This window comes from Calonectris borealis, chromosome W (assembly GCF_964195595.1).
Source record: "Calonectris borealis chromosome W, bCalBor7.hap1.2, whole genome shotgun sequence".
Classification (NCBI taxonomy): Eukaryota; Metazoa; Chordata; class Aves; order Procellariiformes; family Procellariidae; genus Calonectris; species Calonectris borealis.
This window is the reverse complement of record NC_134351.1, coordinates 26,093,624-26,111,175: the sequence shown is the minus strand read 5'-3', so window position 1 is coordinate 26,111,175 and position 17,552 is coordinate 26,093,624.

The window sequence follows — 17,552 nt, the reverse complement described above, 5'->3', positions numbered from 1 at the left end:
TTTGGAGAATGCATATTCCAGATTACAGCCTGATTGTAAGCCCCCTCTATCAAGTGACCAGGAAGAAGAACAACTTCAAATGGGGCCCTGAGCAACGACAAGCATTTGAACAAATTAAACAGGAGATAGTTCATGCAGTAGCCCTTGGGCCAGTCCGGGCAGGACAAGATGTAAAGAATGTGCTCTACACCGCAGCCGGGGAGAATGGTCCTACCTGGAGCCTCTGGCAGAAAGCACCAGGGGAGACTCGAGGTCGACCCTTAGGGTTCTGGAGTCGGGGATACAGAGGATCCGAGGCCCGCTACACTCCAACTGAGAAGGAGATATTGGCAGCATATGAAGGGGTTCGAGCTGCTTCAGAAGTGATTGGTACTGAAGCACAGCTCCTCCTGGCACCCCGACTGCCCGTGCTGGGCTGGATGTTCAAAGGGAGGGTCCCCTCTACACATCATGCAACTGATGCTACGTGGAGTAAGTGGGTCGCGCTGATCACACAACGGGCCCGAATAGGAAACCCCAGTCGCCCAGGAATCTTGGAGGTGGTCACGAACTGGCCAGAAGGCAAAGATTTTGGAATATCCCCAGAGGAGGAGGTGACGTGTGCTGAAGAGGCCCCACTGTATAATAAACTACCAGAAAATGAGAAGCAATATGCCCTGTTCACGGATGGGTCCTGTTGCCTTGTGGGAAAGCATCGGAGGTGGAAAGCTGCTGTATGGAGTCCTATATGCCAAGTTGAGGAAACTGCTGAAGGAGAAGGTGAATCGAGCCATTTTGCAGAGGTGAAAGCCATCCAGCTGGCCTTGGACATTGCTGAACGAGAAAAATGGCCAGTACTTTATCTCTGTACTGACTCATGGATGGTGGCAAATGCCCTGTGGGGGTGGTTGCAGCAGTGGAAGCAGAACTGGGAGCGCAGAGGTAAACCCATCTGGGCTACCGCACTGTGGCAAGATATTGCTGCCCAGGTAGAGAACCTGGTTGTAAAAGTACGTCACGTAGATGCTCACGTACCCAAGGGTCGGGCCACTGAAGAACACCAAACAACCAGCAGGTGGACCAGGCTGCTAAGATTGAAGTGGCTCAGGTGGATCTGGACTGGCAACATAAGGGTGAATTATTTATAGCTCGGTGGGCCCATGACACCTCAGGCCATCAAGGAAGAGATGCGACATATAGATGGGCTCAAGGGGTGGACTTGACCATGGACACTATTGCACAGGTTATCCATGAATGTGAAACATGCGCTTCAATCAAGCAAGCCAAGCGAGTAAAGCCTCTCTGGTATGGAGGACGATGGTTGAAATATAAATATGGGGAGGCCTGGCAGATTGATTATATCACACTCCCACAAACCTGCCATGGCAAGTGCTATGTGCTCACCATGGTGGAAGTAACCACCGGGTGGCTGGAAACATATCCCGTGCCCCATGCCACTGCCCAGAACACCATCCTGGGCCTTGAAGAACAAGTCCTATGGTGACATGGCACCCCAGAAAGAATTGAGTCAGACAACGGGACTCACTTCCGAAACACTCTCATAGACACCTGGGCCAAAGGGCATGGCATTGAGTGGTTATATCACATCCCCTACCATGCACCAGCCTCTGGGAAAATCGAACGATACAACGGACTGCTAAAGACAACACTCAGGGCAATGGGTGGTGGGACATTCAAGCATTGGGATACACATTTAGCAAAAGCCACCTGGTTAGTCAACACTAGGGGATCTGTTAGTCGAGCTGGCCCTGCCCAATCAAGACTCTTACGTACTGTAGATGGAGATAAAGTCCCTGTCGTGCACATAAGAAATATGCTGGGGGAGACAGCCTGGGTTACTCCTGCCTCTGGCAAGGGAAAACCCGTCCGTGGGATTGCTTTTGCTCAAGGACCTGGGTGCCCTTGGTGGGTAATGCGAAAGGATGGGCAAGTCTGGTGTGTACCTCAAGGGGATTTGATTTTGGGTGAAAAAAGCCAATGAACTGTCTTTTATGATGTCAATTGTTATATGATATTGTATATCATTACTTCTATGGTTGCTATCAACAGTACTGCAGTAAAAATCACCCAGATTAATGAAGAATGAACTAACTCTGATGAAACCGAACAAAGTGCAATGATGATAGAACCAGACGAGTGCAGCAATGCTGAAATGAAAACTGGCTTCAGGATGCAACAGCCCAACACCGCACACCATCTCTCCGGCCCTGAAAGACTGTTATGACAGATGGAGCCCAAAGTCATGGACTAAATGAACTCAATGGACATTTTAGAGGGATGGCCCATAGACTAAGGGAATGATATCTCTGTGTGTATATATATATATATATATAGACAAGAACGGTGGTGGTGATTAATTGGAATGTATTGAAAAATGTGAGACTTAGGCATGACGTAAATGGTATAGAATAAGGGGTGGATACTGTCCTGGTTTCGGCTGGGATAGAGTTAAATTTCTTCCTAGTGCTGTGTTTTGGGTTTAATATGAGGAGAATGTTTATAACACTGATGTTTTCAGTTGTTGCTAAGTACCCTGTTAGTCAAGGACATTCAGCTCAAGAAAAAAAACCAACAAAATAAAACAAGTGTTGGGAGGGAGCACAGCCGGGACAGCTGGCCAACGGGGTATTCCATACCATGTGACGTCATGCTCAGTATATGAATGGTAGGCGTGTTCCAGGAAGTAGCGATTGCTACTTGGTTATCGGCCAGCGTGGGTGATGAGCAATTGCATTGTGCATCACTCATTTTGTATATTCTATCATTATCATTATTATTTTCCCTTTTCTGTTCTATTAAACTGTCTTTATCTCAACCCACAAGTTTTTCTCACTCTTACCCTTCCGATTCTCTCCCCGTCCCGCTGAGGGTGGGGGGAGTGAGCAAGCAGCTGCGTAGTATTTGGCTGCCTGCCAGGTTAAACCACGACACTGGAGCATCTTACAGAAAATCATCCCTTGCTTTAAAGATGTGAAGAAATTACCACGTCCCAGAAGTTACCACATCCCTGGGATTTTGACTGAACGTCTGGTCACATTTTCTGCTGCAAATCTGGGCCTTAAGTTTTACTGGAATTTGTCTGACCTTAATTTCTAGCTGTTGACTCTTTTGTTCCTTTCTCCATGTGATTGAAGAGCCTTTCGCATCTTGTATTTTCTTCCTGGGAAGGTACTTATGCACTGCAATCAGTTAAATCTCAATCTTCTTTTTGATGAGCTAAACAGATCAAGGTTTTTCAATCTCTCATTGCAAGGCTGTTTTTCTTCCAGCTCCACAGTCATTTTTGTGACTCTTTCCTGCACCGTCTCCACTTGTTCAACATTCAACATCTCATTTTCTTGCCCTCATCTTTCTCCCCAACAGTTTTGCTAATAATTCCCTTGAGGTGTGGAAAATTAGTCTTTCTGAAGCATTGAGCGTGTGTGTGTATGTGTGTTTCTCCAGCCAGGACCGTCCTCCAAAAGATGACATAAATGAAATCAAATGACAATTGCTGGTTTCAAGCAATTACCAATTTCCAAAGCAGTGATCCTACTGATCACTTCATGCTTACTTATCTATGCCTCTTACTGACACAGTGTTTCTTAGCACCGGTGCAATATGTCTGGAGTTGGGAAAGTCAGCATCTCTAATTTTATACACTTGCCTAAAGCTTCCTTGGAGGAGCACGACATCTGGAAGGAAGCATCTAGCTGTGGAGGCATAGCTACTGATTTGTACAGCCTGTTGTATGTGCATGTAGTGCCCCTTCACGGGGTAAAATAGAGGCTCTCAGAGGGCTATGGCATGGGATTTGCCCCAAACTTGCTTTCCCTCAGAATCTCACAGCATTTATCTCATGTTTTCTGCCTGGGATCCTCTTCTAGACCCTTTTCCCCCAAACAGCTTGTGGTGGGTTAACCTTGGCTGGACACCAGGTGCCCACCAAGCTGCTCTATCACTCCCCCTCCTCAGCTGGACAGGGGAGAGAAAATATGACGAAAGGCTCGTGGGTCGAGATAAGGACAGGGAGAGATCACTGAGCAATTACTGTCATGGGCAGAACAGACTCTACTCGGGGAAATTAATTTAATTTATTACCAATCAAAATGAGAGCAGGATAATGAGAAATACGAACAATCTTAAAACATCTTCCCCCCACCCCTCCCTTCTTCCCAGGCTCAACTTCTCTCCCGATTTCTCTACCTCCTCCCCCTGAGCAGCACAGGGGGATGGGGAATGGGGGTTGCGGTCAGTTCATTACACGTTGTCTCTGCTGCTCCTTCCTCCTCACACTCTTCCCCTGCTCCAGCGTGGGGTTCCACCCATGGGATACAGTCCTTCATGAACTTCTCCAACATGAGTCTTTCCCCAGGCTGCAGTTCTTCATGAACTGCTCCAGTGTGGGTCCTTTCCACGGGGTGCAGTCCTTCAGGAATGGACTGCTCCAGCGTGGGTCCCCCACGGGGTCACAAGTCCTGCCAGAAGACCTGCTCCAGCATGGGCTCCTCTCCATGGGACCACTGGTCCTGCCAGGATCCTGCTCCAGCACGGGCTCTCCATGGGGTCGCAGCCTCCTTCAGGCACATCCACCTGCCCCCGCCAGGTGTGGGGTCCTCCACGGGCTGCAGGGGGACAGCCTGCCTCACCATGGTCTTCACCACGGGCTTCAGGGGAATCTCAGGGACCAGTACTGTTTAATATCTTCATCAATGACATAGACAGTGGGATCGAGTGCACGCTCAGCAAGTTTGCAGATGACACCAAGCTGAGTGGTGCAGTCGACATGCCTGAGGGACGGGATGCCATCCAGAGGGACCTGGACAAGCTCAACAAGTGGGCCCGTGTGAACCTCATGAGGTTCAACAAGGCCAAGTGCAGGGTCCTGCACTTGGGTCGGGGCAACCCCCGGTATCAATACAGGCTGGGGGATGAAGGGATTGAGAGCAGCCCTGCCGAGAAGGACTTGGGGGCACTGGTGGATGAAAAGCTGGACATGAGCCAGCAATGTGCGCTCGCAGCCCAGAAGGCCAACCGTATCCTGGGCTGCATCAAAAGAAGCGTGGCCAGCAGGTCGAGGGAGGTGATTCTGCCCCTCCACTCTGCTCTGGTGAGACCCCACCTGGAGTACTGCATCCAGCTCTGGAGCCCTCAGCACAGGAAAGACATGGACCTGTTGGAGCGGGTCCAGAGGAGGGCCACAAAAATGATCAGGGGGATGGAACGCCTCTCCTATGAAGAAAGGCTGAGAGAGTTGGGGTTATTCAGCCTGGAGAAGAGAAGGCTCCGGGGAGACCTTATTGCAGCCTTTCAGTACTTAAAGGGGGCTTCTAAGAAAGATGGGGACAGACTTTTTAGCAGGGCCTGTTGCGACAGGACAAGGGGGAATGGTTTTAAACTAAAAGAGGGTAGTTTTAGACTAGATATCAGGAAGAAATTTTTTACGATGAGGGTGGTGAAACACTGGCACAGGTTGCCCAGAGAGGTGGTAGATGCCCCATCCCTGGAAACATTCAAGGTCAGGTTGGACGGGGCTCTGATCAACCTGATCTAGTTGAAGATGTCCCTGCTCATTGCAGGGGGGTTGGACTAGATGACCTTTAAAGGTGTCTTCCAATCCAGACTATTCTATGATTCTATGATTCTATGATTCTATGATTCTCTGCTCCGGTGCCTGGAGGACCTCCTCCCCCTCCTTCTTCACTGACCTTGGTGTCTGCGTAGTTGTTTCTCTCACATATTCTCACTCCTCTCCTCTGGCTGCTGTTATGCAGCAGTTTTTCCCCCTTCTTAAATATGTTATCACAGAGGCGCTACCACCGTCGCTGATTGGCTCTACTTTGGCCAGCGGTGGGTCCATCTTGGAGCTGGCTGGAACTGGCTCTGTCGGACATGGGGGAAGCCTCTGGCATCTTCTCACAGAAGCCACCCCTGTAGCCCACCCGCTACCAAAACTTTACCACGTAAACCCAACCCACATCCTGTCCCCAATTTATCCCTTGACCTTGATAATAAAAAGGAAGCAGCTTTGCAGGGTCAGCCCTTGCTCTGCAAATTCCTCCTCTCGGCTCTGTCTAGGGAGTCGCGCTGTTTAGTATCATCCCAGGATGTTATTAATGTGTATAATAATTAATAACATCCCAGGATGTTATTAATTACTTCTCCCTCCCTGTCCTGGTTTCGGCTGGGATAGAGTTAAATTTTGTCCTAGTGCTGTGTTTTGGATTTAGCATGAGAAGAATGTTGATAACACACTGATGTTTTCAGTTGCTGCTAAGTACTCTGCTAGTCAAGGACTCTTCAGAGGCTGGGAGGGAGCGTAGCCGGGAGAGCTGGCCCAGCTGGCCAATGGGGTATTCCATACCATATGACGTCATGCTCAGTATATAAATAAGAGGCGTGGTCCAGGAAGTAGCAATTGCTACTTGGTTATCGGTCAGCAGGTGGTGAGCAATTGCATTGTGCATCACTCACTTTGTATATTCTATTATTATTATTATTATTATTATTATTATTATTATTATTATTATTTCTTTTTCTGTTCTATTAAACTGTCTTTATCTCAATCCACAAATTTTACTTTTTTTTCTCCTAATTCTCTCCCCCATCCCACTGTGGCAGGGGGGAGTGAACGAGCAGCTGTGTGGTGTTTAGCTGCCTGCCGGGTTAAACCACAACACTCCCTGTCATTAATAAAGATGTTAAACTAAACCAGCTCTAACATGGATCCCTATGGCACCTTCTGGACACCTCCCTCCCCACACGGTCCCTGTAGTTTATCATGGCTCTGTGTTTACACACCTTAAGCCAATTTTCTGTCAGGTGTCTCAGCTTGTATCCAAGCCAATTGTAATTCATTTGCCAGGTAAGATTTTGCAAGGCACTGTATCAAATACTTTAATAAAGGTGGCCTCTAGACACTTGAATTTTTCTTCCCTTAATATAAATGGCTCCATCTGAAGAGATAACACACAGGTTGGAAAACACATTTAGAAGGGCCACATTTCATATACAGGCAGTGGTTATCAGCGCGGGTGTTTAAGTTCAGGGGTGTTAGGGAATGCTAATTAAAACTGCCTATGCTTCTTGCAGACAGGTGTTTGATTCTGGTCACCTTTACCTGGTGTGAATGTTTTGTTTTGTTTTATTTTGTCCAAAATGCAACTGTTATTTTTTAAGAACTTGCCACATCACACATCCGATGGGAGAAGTTTCCAAAGTGCTCGGCAACACTCAGCACAGGTGTATTTCCTGGAAAACCCCAATTTGCCAAAAAGCTCTGATTTGGGGTAACTGACATCACTTGCAAATTTGGACCAAAACTAGCAAAGAAGGGCATGGGAGGGGATGTCTGTCCAGGGCGGTGTTACATCCTGGCTGTTTTCAATGTGAAATGTTTGATTTCCAGGGCAGAGTACCTATGGGGGCAGTAGGAAAAAGCTGAGTGATGGACTTGCTGTACGGATGGGCTTCAGACATTGCTGTCTCTCCATGCCCTTCATCCGGGAGCAGGGAACCCTGGTTCCTCCACCTGGAGACAGTCCTGGCTGTGAAGTCTGGCTCCCAGCCCATGCCAACCCTCTCTGCACTGCTGGGGGAGGCTAGCAGCTTTTGCAGCCTGCTGACCTGGGAGAGGGTCCCCAGATCTGGGTAACTTTCCCCCAGCCCTGCAGAGAACTGCCCTTTAGGGGATATGGGTAGCAGAGGGACTAGTACCAGGACAAACCTTGACGTGTTGCAGGCAGGGTCTGCAGTCAATAAACACCATGGCAGGTCAGAAAGGGATCATATTCCTGTTGCCTTACTTCATCTTTTCCTCCTTCTTCTTCTAGCAAGGCTCTCCATTACAAAATGTACAAGTCAGGCAGAACGGCCCATCTCCCCTCATTCATGTGCGTGTGTTTGTGTGTGTGTGTGTGAAATCATTTTTCTCCTCTGTCAAAAGGCAAAGCCAGCTTGTGAAGAAGTCATTAATCTGAGCTCATGCCTCGTGCTCCTTTTCTGCTGTGCAGGACTCTGGAGGACATGCTGGAATGAGCCATTCTGCTGTGCTAATGCCTCCTAATCTTCCCCTCTACCCTGAAAGTCTCCAGCAAACTCTCGCTGAGCTCTGGGTCTATACATCTTCATGGATGCTCACCAGGGGCATCATTAGAAAAGGGCTCTTAAATGGCTTGACATTCATGGCTTCCCAGAGGAATGGAGCCGCTGACAGATCTCTCCATTTGGAATATGAAATCTATTTGTCCAGATGCATAATGACCAATTTGTCTTCTCAGAGGAGCTGCTGCTGAGTCCTGGGACAGCTAGTTACAGTGCTACAGGCCAGCAGCTGCGTGCTGAAACCACAGTGGGGCCAGCCCTAAGTGACACTGATTAGAGAAGGGGGTTAAAAAATGGCCCAGGGGTGGCAGAAGAAGGTGGGGAATTACAGGCCTCATCCAGGGATGGAGAAGATCTGGAGAAAGAGAGCGAGCCCCAAGGCATCCATGCGAGACTGTGCTGGAGCCCACTGAAGCTGAGAGGGAACAAAAGGTAGCAGAGTAGGCCTGAAGGAGATGTTGGGTCATGGTGCTATTTCCCATAAGAAGCCTTGACCATGGCCACATTTTCTTGTTTGCAAGCAGCACCTGAGCACTCATCTCGCACTGCACCAATCCTGACACCAAGCAGCAATGGGCACTGCTAGTTCCTTCATTGCTGGTCAGAGCAACGTGGAGAGCAAGGTGGAACAGAAAATCTGCACAGTTGTCGTGAATGAGTGATTTAGAGGCCGCTTAAAGAATCACCATCAAAGATATTAGCAGAAAGTGATTTTAATAGAGATTAATAAAGGTGCGACCTAATAGAATTCGATGGCAAGGTTCACTCTATTACTTATTACATGGGTGAAAACATATAAAGGAAAATCATCTAAGGGTTTATATTTCAGGGACAGTCTAGGTTTCATTCACAATTTAGCAATACTTAATTATCAACTAATCATTAACAAACTTTAGTAACGCTTAATCATTAACTAATTCAATATTTGCAAAGTGAGTTAGTAAGTCTACTACAATCACAACTTAATTACAGATTATGCTTACTATCAGTTCACACACACAGAGAAACATATATATATATATAAAAAAATATACAGAAGGTATACCTGTTAAAAATTCCCCTCGATTTCAGTGAAGAAATATTCACGTCGAATGTCTAGGCATTCCCTCTCAATGGGCGAAAGGGTTGAGCTTCGAAGGGGACTCAGCCCAGGACCCAGCTGTCCTCCAAACATCACAGGCCTGAAAGATCGCAAGCTCTGAGAGGCGTCCCACTCAGAGGGAGATGCTGGGTGCAGCTGCTGCGGTCCAGGAGAGCTCAAAGGGCCTCACTTAGGACCAACATTTATAGGTTCGCAAGATGGTTGGCTTTAGTCATCCATAAATTCCCATCCTGGCCACAGTCCCAGGTGGTAATTACTAAAAAATTCTCAAGGTTTCAGTGTTGTTCTACTGGACACCTGGGCCAGGCAGTAGGAGTATGTTCCCAGCCTCAGCTATGCAGAGTTTCTGATACAGTCAAGGAGCGCTCAACTGCCAGACTTCAATACACCAAGGCCGAGGTTTCATGGGAATTTCTGAGATCAACAAGCAGCCCAGGGAAGAAAAGGGGTGTGTGTGAATGCACCACCACAACAGTGCACTGCCAGGGGCACAGTGCTTCGACATCTCAGGCTTCGGCAGGAAAGGTGGTGGAGGAGGCACCCCCGTCCCTCCCTATTTCATCCCACCCAATGCCTTGAGCAGCAGCAGTGCAATAAAGGAGACTCTGGGGGCAAGGAAAGGGCAGAGAGCCCTGCTGGGAAAGCAGAGAAGAGATATGGGACCCCAGAAGTGACGGAGGAAGAAGAGAAGGTCATTGTACTTGGAGTGATGTGTAGTCAAGAGTAAAAGGAGGACACACAAAGGGCAGATGTGAGAAAAGCTTCACTTGAAACAGGGGACTCCTTTCTGAGCCCTGGAGAAGCAACCTGGAACCAGGGCTCATTCTGTAAGTGTCCTGCATGGAGCCAGCATCCTGACTGCCTTGTAGTGCCAGCGACTGGAGCTGTTGAGGGCTTGCAGGCTCTGTTTCCTGAGGAACAAGGGCGGGAGATACCCAGGGCACCATAAGCCTCCTCCCAGCCTTTGCCAAGGGGCCCAGCTACATCATTGCAGGACCTCCATCCCCTGCCACCCTCCTGCCTCAGCCGAATCGAAGCACTGACCTCTCCCACCGAGACATGGGATTTTTGCTCCAAGGGGAATCCCAACATTTCAGTGTCTGGCTGTTTTTCCCCAAAAGGGATAGAACAGTCGCCATTTCAAAATTTTCCACAGAGTGATAATTAAACAAAAACCCAAACAAAATCAGAAACAGCAGAAAATTTGGACTGAAGCAAAATGTTTTGATGCCGTGAGAAGGTCCAATGGAGTTGGACTTGTGTGGTGTAGGAAAATGCAGTCTGGGGGGATATGGGAATCTAATGTAAAATTATTCTCAGGCCTGTGCTCCCCTCTAACCCCCTGGCTTGGCATCAGCAGGTCAGAAGAGAAAAAGGCATCTCGGGACAGTGCCGTACCTGCTACTTCAACGCCAAAGCATCTGTACTTGGTCTGCCTCCCACCTTCCACCACGGATGAATTCATTTTCAAAGCAGAAAACAGCTGGAGACGCCTGGGCTTGTCCCACGATGATGGGAGGACTTCCCAGGCACACAGACCCCTGACTGCGGCGAATGCTCCCCAGCCCTGCTGCCTGCTAAATGAGAAACACGTTAATTGAATCAGAAGAACAGGAGAAAGGAGCCACTTCTCTGCTCTTCTCTCTTCTGTGTGCCATCAACAGACCGGTTACCTATGCTGGACCTGTGGGGCTCTTCCAGGGAGCCCTTGGCAGCACTGATTACAGGATTGTTTGCCTCTGTAATTACAAACAACACCAAGGAGATGCCTGATGAGCTCAGGGCCACCTTTCATACCGGGATTTCTCTGTTTGCATTGGGTTATCAGTGTACCACAAATTTCTGGGTGTGCGAATCAGGGCAGATGCCAGCTGGGGACCAGAGAGGGGGAGAGCAGAGGGAATTCCCAGCAGTCAAGCCTGTGTCTAGCACTTGCCCTGGCCACTGTGGCTAGATGAAAGGTCTGGTAGGCACCTGCGAGGCAGCTTTCCCATAGCTCACTGAGGCACTGCTGGGTGTGCAGCCAGGGGGAAGGTGGAGCTGGAGGTGCTGAACATGCCTCTGGGGTTGGGATAGGAGCCGTGTGGTCTGGTTCAAAATCAAACCCACCTGGAATATGTCACCTCCATCACTATCTCCATGGCCCCGCAGATCCAGCCTGTCCCCCAGGCTACCCCCTGGGCTTCTGCCTTGCTCCTTACCCTGCCAGGCAGGTTAAGAGGAGGATGGTGGTGTTAATTCACATGCAACACCGGTACTGCTGTGTTGCTGTGGAAACAGCCTGGGAGCATGCAACAAGACACCATGTGGCAGGGGCAGCTCCAGCAGTGAGGAGGAAGAAGAGGGAGCAGGCAGCAGAGCTCAGCCAGGGCACCCAAAATGCCTGTATCAGTTGCAAACAGCTCTCGGGTGGGAGGGCTGTCAGGATGTGGAGACGTACCCAGCAAGCAGCCTGCGTGCTTACTTTTGGCTAGAGGGAAGGGAACAGGAGCTGTGCTCCAGCCAGAGTCAAACTCCGACTCATGGCCACATCCATTCCAAGCTGAGCCATGATGACTGTAATGCAGCTTAGCCTGGTCTGTGTGGGCAGAGGTGTGCATGAAATCCCCTTGCGTTGTATTTACCTCAGGCTGAAAGCACATGCGCCAATGCTTACCAAGGCTCAGCTGATACATGGGAACTTGGTACCCTGCAATCAGCTGCCTGCAAGTCTGAGCCCCCAGACGGAGTTTGGTCCAGATAACTGGGAGAGCCATGAAAGTGGCTTTCTCAAACTGTACAGAGAAGCATCACTTCCAATATGGTGGCAGAAACATCAAGGCCCTTGGGACTGGAGCAATCCTTGCTTTGTAGATGGATGAGGATGCAGCCTTATGGTGCAACCTGGAGCTGATGGAGCGAACCCGTGAGTGACAAACACAGACTTCAGAGGAGGGACACTGTTCTCCAGGGACTGGTGCCTTAGCTCCCTGTGTGTGTAAAAGCATGGGTGTCCCAGCAGAGATGCTGCCTCCTCCGCCTGCAACTCACAGCAAAAGCAAAGTGACCCAGCACTCTTCTCCTCCCCAAAACAAAATAAACCCGACCAAAACACAGCCTTCCTAAGCAGGCTTTTCCCTGTTTCAAGAGGGTGAGAAAACAAACAGCATGTCAGGCAGATGTTAGCTAATGAACTGGAAGGTGCCCAGGGTGCAGCATCTGGCTGGAGTCACACCAGAAGATCTGTACAAGTGCGATAAACCCTGGGTGCGTGCATTTAGTGGGCAGGCTGTGAAATGCAACTTCAAGGCATTTCGAAACCAAGTGATCCTGCTATGCCTTACACACATCTCCACGCCTCATTGTAAGAAGAATTTATTTCCTCCCTAGCCATTCTTTGCAGGGTGCTAAGATGTTACAAGCTCAGCCTGGCTGGTGTCAAAGTTTATTTTGGGGCAATTTACTTGGGAAGGGAAGTTTGGGGGTTGTGTTGTTTTTATTTTTCTTTCTCCCTGCAGCTCTGCTTCACAGCAGCACAACCACTGTGTCTTTTTGGCAAGCTGTGATCTGAGCCCTTGTGTCAGAGGTGAGCGCAGCCGTCCATGGAGCTTTTCTTCCTCGAAGGCATCGCTGCAGGAGGTGGTCTGGCTTCGCTACAAGGGCTCTGCTGCCCTCCCACCTCCATCCTGACCTGCTGGGTGGCTTCAGACCTGGCTGGCATTCCCACCTCAAGATGTCTTGCCTCTCTCAAAGTGAGCATTTTGAGACAGATGCTGTTTTTTGTACTCAGAGCTTGGAAAATTTGCACTGGGCCCTTCATGTAACTACAGGAAGAGAAATGAGAATAAACAGATGCCTGTGGCTGTACCATTCAGAGTCCTGTTACACGGCTTGGGCCAGCCTGCGGTCTCTCCCTGTGACTGGCTCTGCCCAGCCATGACCCTGCTGGAGGCATGCCACCCCCAAGCAGACACGGAGGGTACTGAGGGTCCCCAGCTCCTCCAGAGCCCCTCTGTGTCACTGTCACCAGACTGACAAGGACAGGTCCCACCAGTCTGGTTTTACTGCTCACACTGGAGTCTTGAGGGTATCCCCTAGGCGGGAGGGAGTTGATCTTTTCATCCTCACCAAGGGGCAGCTACAAAGTGTTGTGACGTGCCAGGAGCAGAGCAGAGCCAAAAGCTTGATGGGATCTGCTATGTCCCTACGTGCTGGTGGTCTGCATTGCCCCCTAACTCTGCCCCACAGGGACTGGTCCCAGCTGGGGGGCAGAGTGGCTGTAGGGGCTGAGATGGGATGCTCAGTGGATGCGAAGGCCTCCTGTCCATGCTCCAGATTTCTCCACAAACAGATGGGGAAAGGGTACACCTCAATGCCCCCACCAACCCTCAGCTATAAAATCATCACAACCCTGCTTTGTCCCTCAACCCCATAAAAAGCAGCTGCCACGGTGGTACAGACACCCTGCCATCACTGCTGGTTTTGCATCCATTTTGTCTCCCTCTCCCTGTTGCCATCCATCAGGACACTTCCAGGTGCTTAGGAGCACCAGTGCCCCAGGCCCATGTTGCAGCATTTGGCCCTGCTCCTGCAGGTCCTTGCAGACCTGGCTCCATGTTGTGCGTTTGACCCAGCAACATTCACTGCTCAAGGAGCAGAGCCGAGCTGCCAAATAAACACCTGGCTCCTTTACTGCTGGTTTCTAGCAATGAAGGAGTGTTTTAAACTTTATGCAAACTCCCAGGTGACAGCTGCAGAGTGGAGGGACATATTTGCTATATTTTTTATTTTCCCTCTTTGATTTGGGATTTTGTTTCCCCTTTAACTATGGTGCAAGGGGCATCTGCATGGACACTGCCTCTTTTTTCCCTTTGCTACCCTTTGGCAGCTTCTGTTGCCTTTCTCCACCTGAGCTCCCTGCGTGGGGTGATTTGTCACCAGGAAGACAGTCTCCTTTTCGGGAGTGCTCATTTTTAAAGGCTAATGAGACATGCTGATTCCACAGTTGGGAATTTCTTCTGTAATTATAATCCTTTGCCCTTCTCTGGCTGCTTCTAGTCCAAGACCTCTGTGCCTCCAACAAGTAATAGATCTTGTCTTGCCAACCCTTCAGCAGGCAGACAGATGATCTCCATTTCACAGACAGGGAAAACAAGCTTGGGTAAAAATAATGGGGATTTCTTCCCCTCATTGCCATCTTCCCCAGGTCCTTCCCATGACAGATTGGGGTCCCTTGGGGATAGGTGCTGTTCCCTCCCACTTGCTCATGGTGAGGTGAGTGTTGGCTGATGCACGCCAGGCTGATTTCCCCCTGCAACGTGGCTTTCTGAGTTTCATAGCACGCTTTCGGCCATCTAGCCATCAGGCTGAGCCTTCCCACTGGGAAATAAACCCCTTGCTCTCAGGACTGGCCATGCTGCGTGCAAGGTCCCGGGACACCCAGGACACCGCTTGCCAGGGTGGCAGTGTGATGCTCTGCCCTGCAGACTCATTTGCAGCCGGTCCTCACACTGGCCCTGCTGGGTGGCACTAGCAAGCATGGTCTAGCAAAGGAAAGGGGAGAAATGCTCTGCTCCAGACCCAGAAACCCTGCCAGAAAAAAGAATCAAATAAACGGATGAAATACAGTGTCTGAGTGCATTGGGCACCAAAAGAGCTTTACTGCAGCGTGTTGGGGCATATCACAGGCAGAGTGAGTGAGGAACAACTTGGCAGCATGCAGCTGCCAGCCGCTGCATTTGGAAACAAGCTGTGCCAGGGAAACCAAGCCCTCCTTACCCAGGACGGGGCAGAGCAGCTGCTTCTCTGGGCTCCCTCCTCTCCCTCCAGCCAGGCAGAAAAGGGGAGTTTTGCTGGGCTCTTCCCCAGCACAGTCCCTCTCGCTCCATGTCTCACATAGACGTCCAGGTGTGAATATCATCCCAAGGGTTTCAGGGGACCACGTTGTGCCACTTAGTCACCCTGCTCTCTCCATGCAGCAGCAAGGATGTGGAGACCAGGGCAGGTATTTACCCTTCCAAGTACAACATGCCTCATGCTACTTCCCAAAAGCACTGACTATTAGTGATCTCATGCCTGGCATCTTCCCATTCCCAGTGCTTGCTGGGCAAAGGGTTTAAACAGGATTTAAAAGTTTCTGGGTTGACATCCCTAGTTTCTGGGTTGGCATCTCTAATAATGTACTTCAGCCAAAATAAGATTTTTTGAATACAATAAAGCTCTAAAAATAAATACTCTTTAATAAAATCTTTAAAAAATAAGGTAACCCTCAAATACAGATACCCCCACCCCAGTCTCCCTCTCAGACTCAACTGGGCTTAATTTGCTGAGCAGCGAGAGGTTTCAGGAGGTCTTTGCCAGGACCCTGCTGTTATCAGCATTACCGGACTAGCGCTCTCAGGGCTCCAAACCTTGCTCCATACATCACACACCACCTAACCCAAGAGCACCGAGAGCCAGAGAGAAGAAAACGCAGCTTGATTTCACATCTATCAACTCTCTGATGCCTCTCTTAAAGCTACAATCTGCCCTTTCCCACTAAACAGACAAAACTGTGACCGTAATGGGTAACTTCTTTCCCCATCCAGCTGCTTGGGAGCTTGTAATGGAATTGTGAAGCATCTCTTGCTCTGCAAATTCTCCTTTCAAGATACATTAGGGTCATTCCTTTTTATGGGAAGAAGCATAGAGGGGAGGAGGGAACGATCCCGAGGGAAAAAGATAAATAATCTTCAAAGAGAACAATTGACAATCAATTGCAGCGCTGCTGTAGAGCAGAGATAGACACATATTTCTGGCTTTTATTTCTGATTAATGAGAGAAAGGCCTGGCATCCCCTCTCCTCAGCCCTGAGAAACTGGTCTGATTATGTCACAACTGATCTGCAATTGTTCTCTCTGAAGATTATTTATCTCTTTTCTTCATGATTGCCTGCTCTGAGACCTTAATAAATTGGATCCAGCCAGCAGCAGTGCTTGCTAATTTCCCCCTGAAGAGGATTTGAGTTTTTGTCAAGCTCTTAGGGCATCCGTTTGCTTGATCTCTGTTCCTTTTAAAGGGTTGTGTTTAAAACATCATTTTTCATTACTGTAGCATCAATGTTGCTGGTAGTTATGTGTTTGCATTGGATTAAATCAGCAGCCTGGCCCAGCGTTGATGTCAGCTGCTCTGTGCTAGGTGCCCTACAGAGATGACCTTGGCAAATCATTTTTGTAGGGTCCTGTTATTATATGCTATGGAGAACACCTTGCTCTTTTCTCCCCACCTTTCAGCAAAGAGTGAGATTGCCAGCAGCTTGGAAAAGCCCTAAGATGAGCCAGCTGGAGCCTAGACAGAGCTGCAGGATTAGTGTAAAGCAGTGGATTTTGGGGTGGTAAAGGAAGGCAGAGCATCAACTGATGCAGAAGAGATGCTCAGAGCCAAACTTGTGGCACAGCTAAATGCTCTTTTCCAGGAGGCTGTGGGTCCTGCTTCAGGGATGTCTGAGTGGGGGACAGAGCCACTCCACCTACTTGGGTTTGCAGCCCTGCATTTCAAAGGAGTGTGCCTCTGGCTTCCTGGGACTTGCTGTGCTCTCTCAGGACGTGAGGCAAACTGAGGGCCAGTTCTGCAAGAGGTTTCCCTTGCCATCACCTTGCAAGGTACTTTCCCAATCCGAACCCTGCTGAATTCAAGCTGTCATATGGATATGCAGTGAGGCAGCCCTTCCCTCCCAGAGCCAATCTCTTACAGGGGGAGGAGGGGGGAAATGGATGATGTCTGTTTTTCTGGGCAGCACAGAGGTGTCGATGCACTTGTTTATTGCTCTGCAAGTGTAGATTAAAGTTTTCTTGCCTTGTTTCCTTCCCATTCTCAAGGCAATCCTTCGTGTGTGCATGTGTGTCTGCGTGAGTGTCTCTGTTAGTGCCTGCATGCACACAAGGGTCTATCTTGCATTAATGCAGTCAGATAAGGAGGCCTCCTTGGGGAATCATTCCCCACTGTTTTTATTTTAATATGACAAACATTGCGTGCTTGAGTGGTAAATGAAATGGTGTTATTTCTCTGACTTCCTTTATGTTCTTTTCCTAATCTTCACTGCTGTTTCAAGCTGTTGCTGCAAACTCTCTCCCTCTACTCCCTTTTCTCTGCGACTCTCATCCTTCAGATGTTTAGTCTAAGTCTCTCTGTGGGGTCTGATGGGATCAGCTTCATAAACCTCCCTGCTCTTAGGTTTCCTAGGAGAAAGGCCATGGGAAGGAGTGTTACCAAAGGCCATGCTATCCCCGGGGCTGTATACTGTAGCCTGCTTTGTGACCTGACCATTTCCTCTTGATTGGAGTGATGAAAGCTACACCCCTAAAAACCTGCATAAATATTTCATGATGAGAACAGAGAGCCGACTGCAATG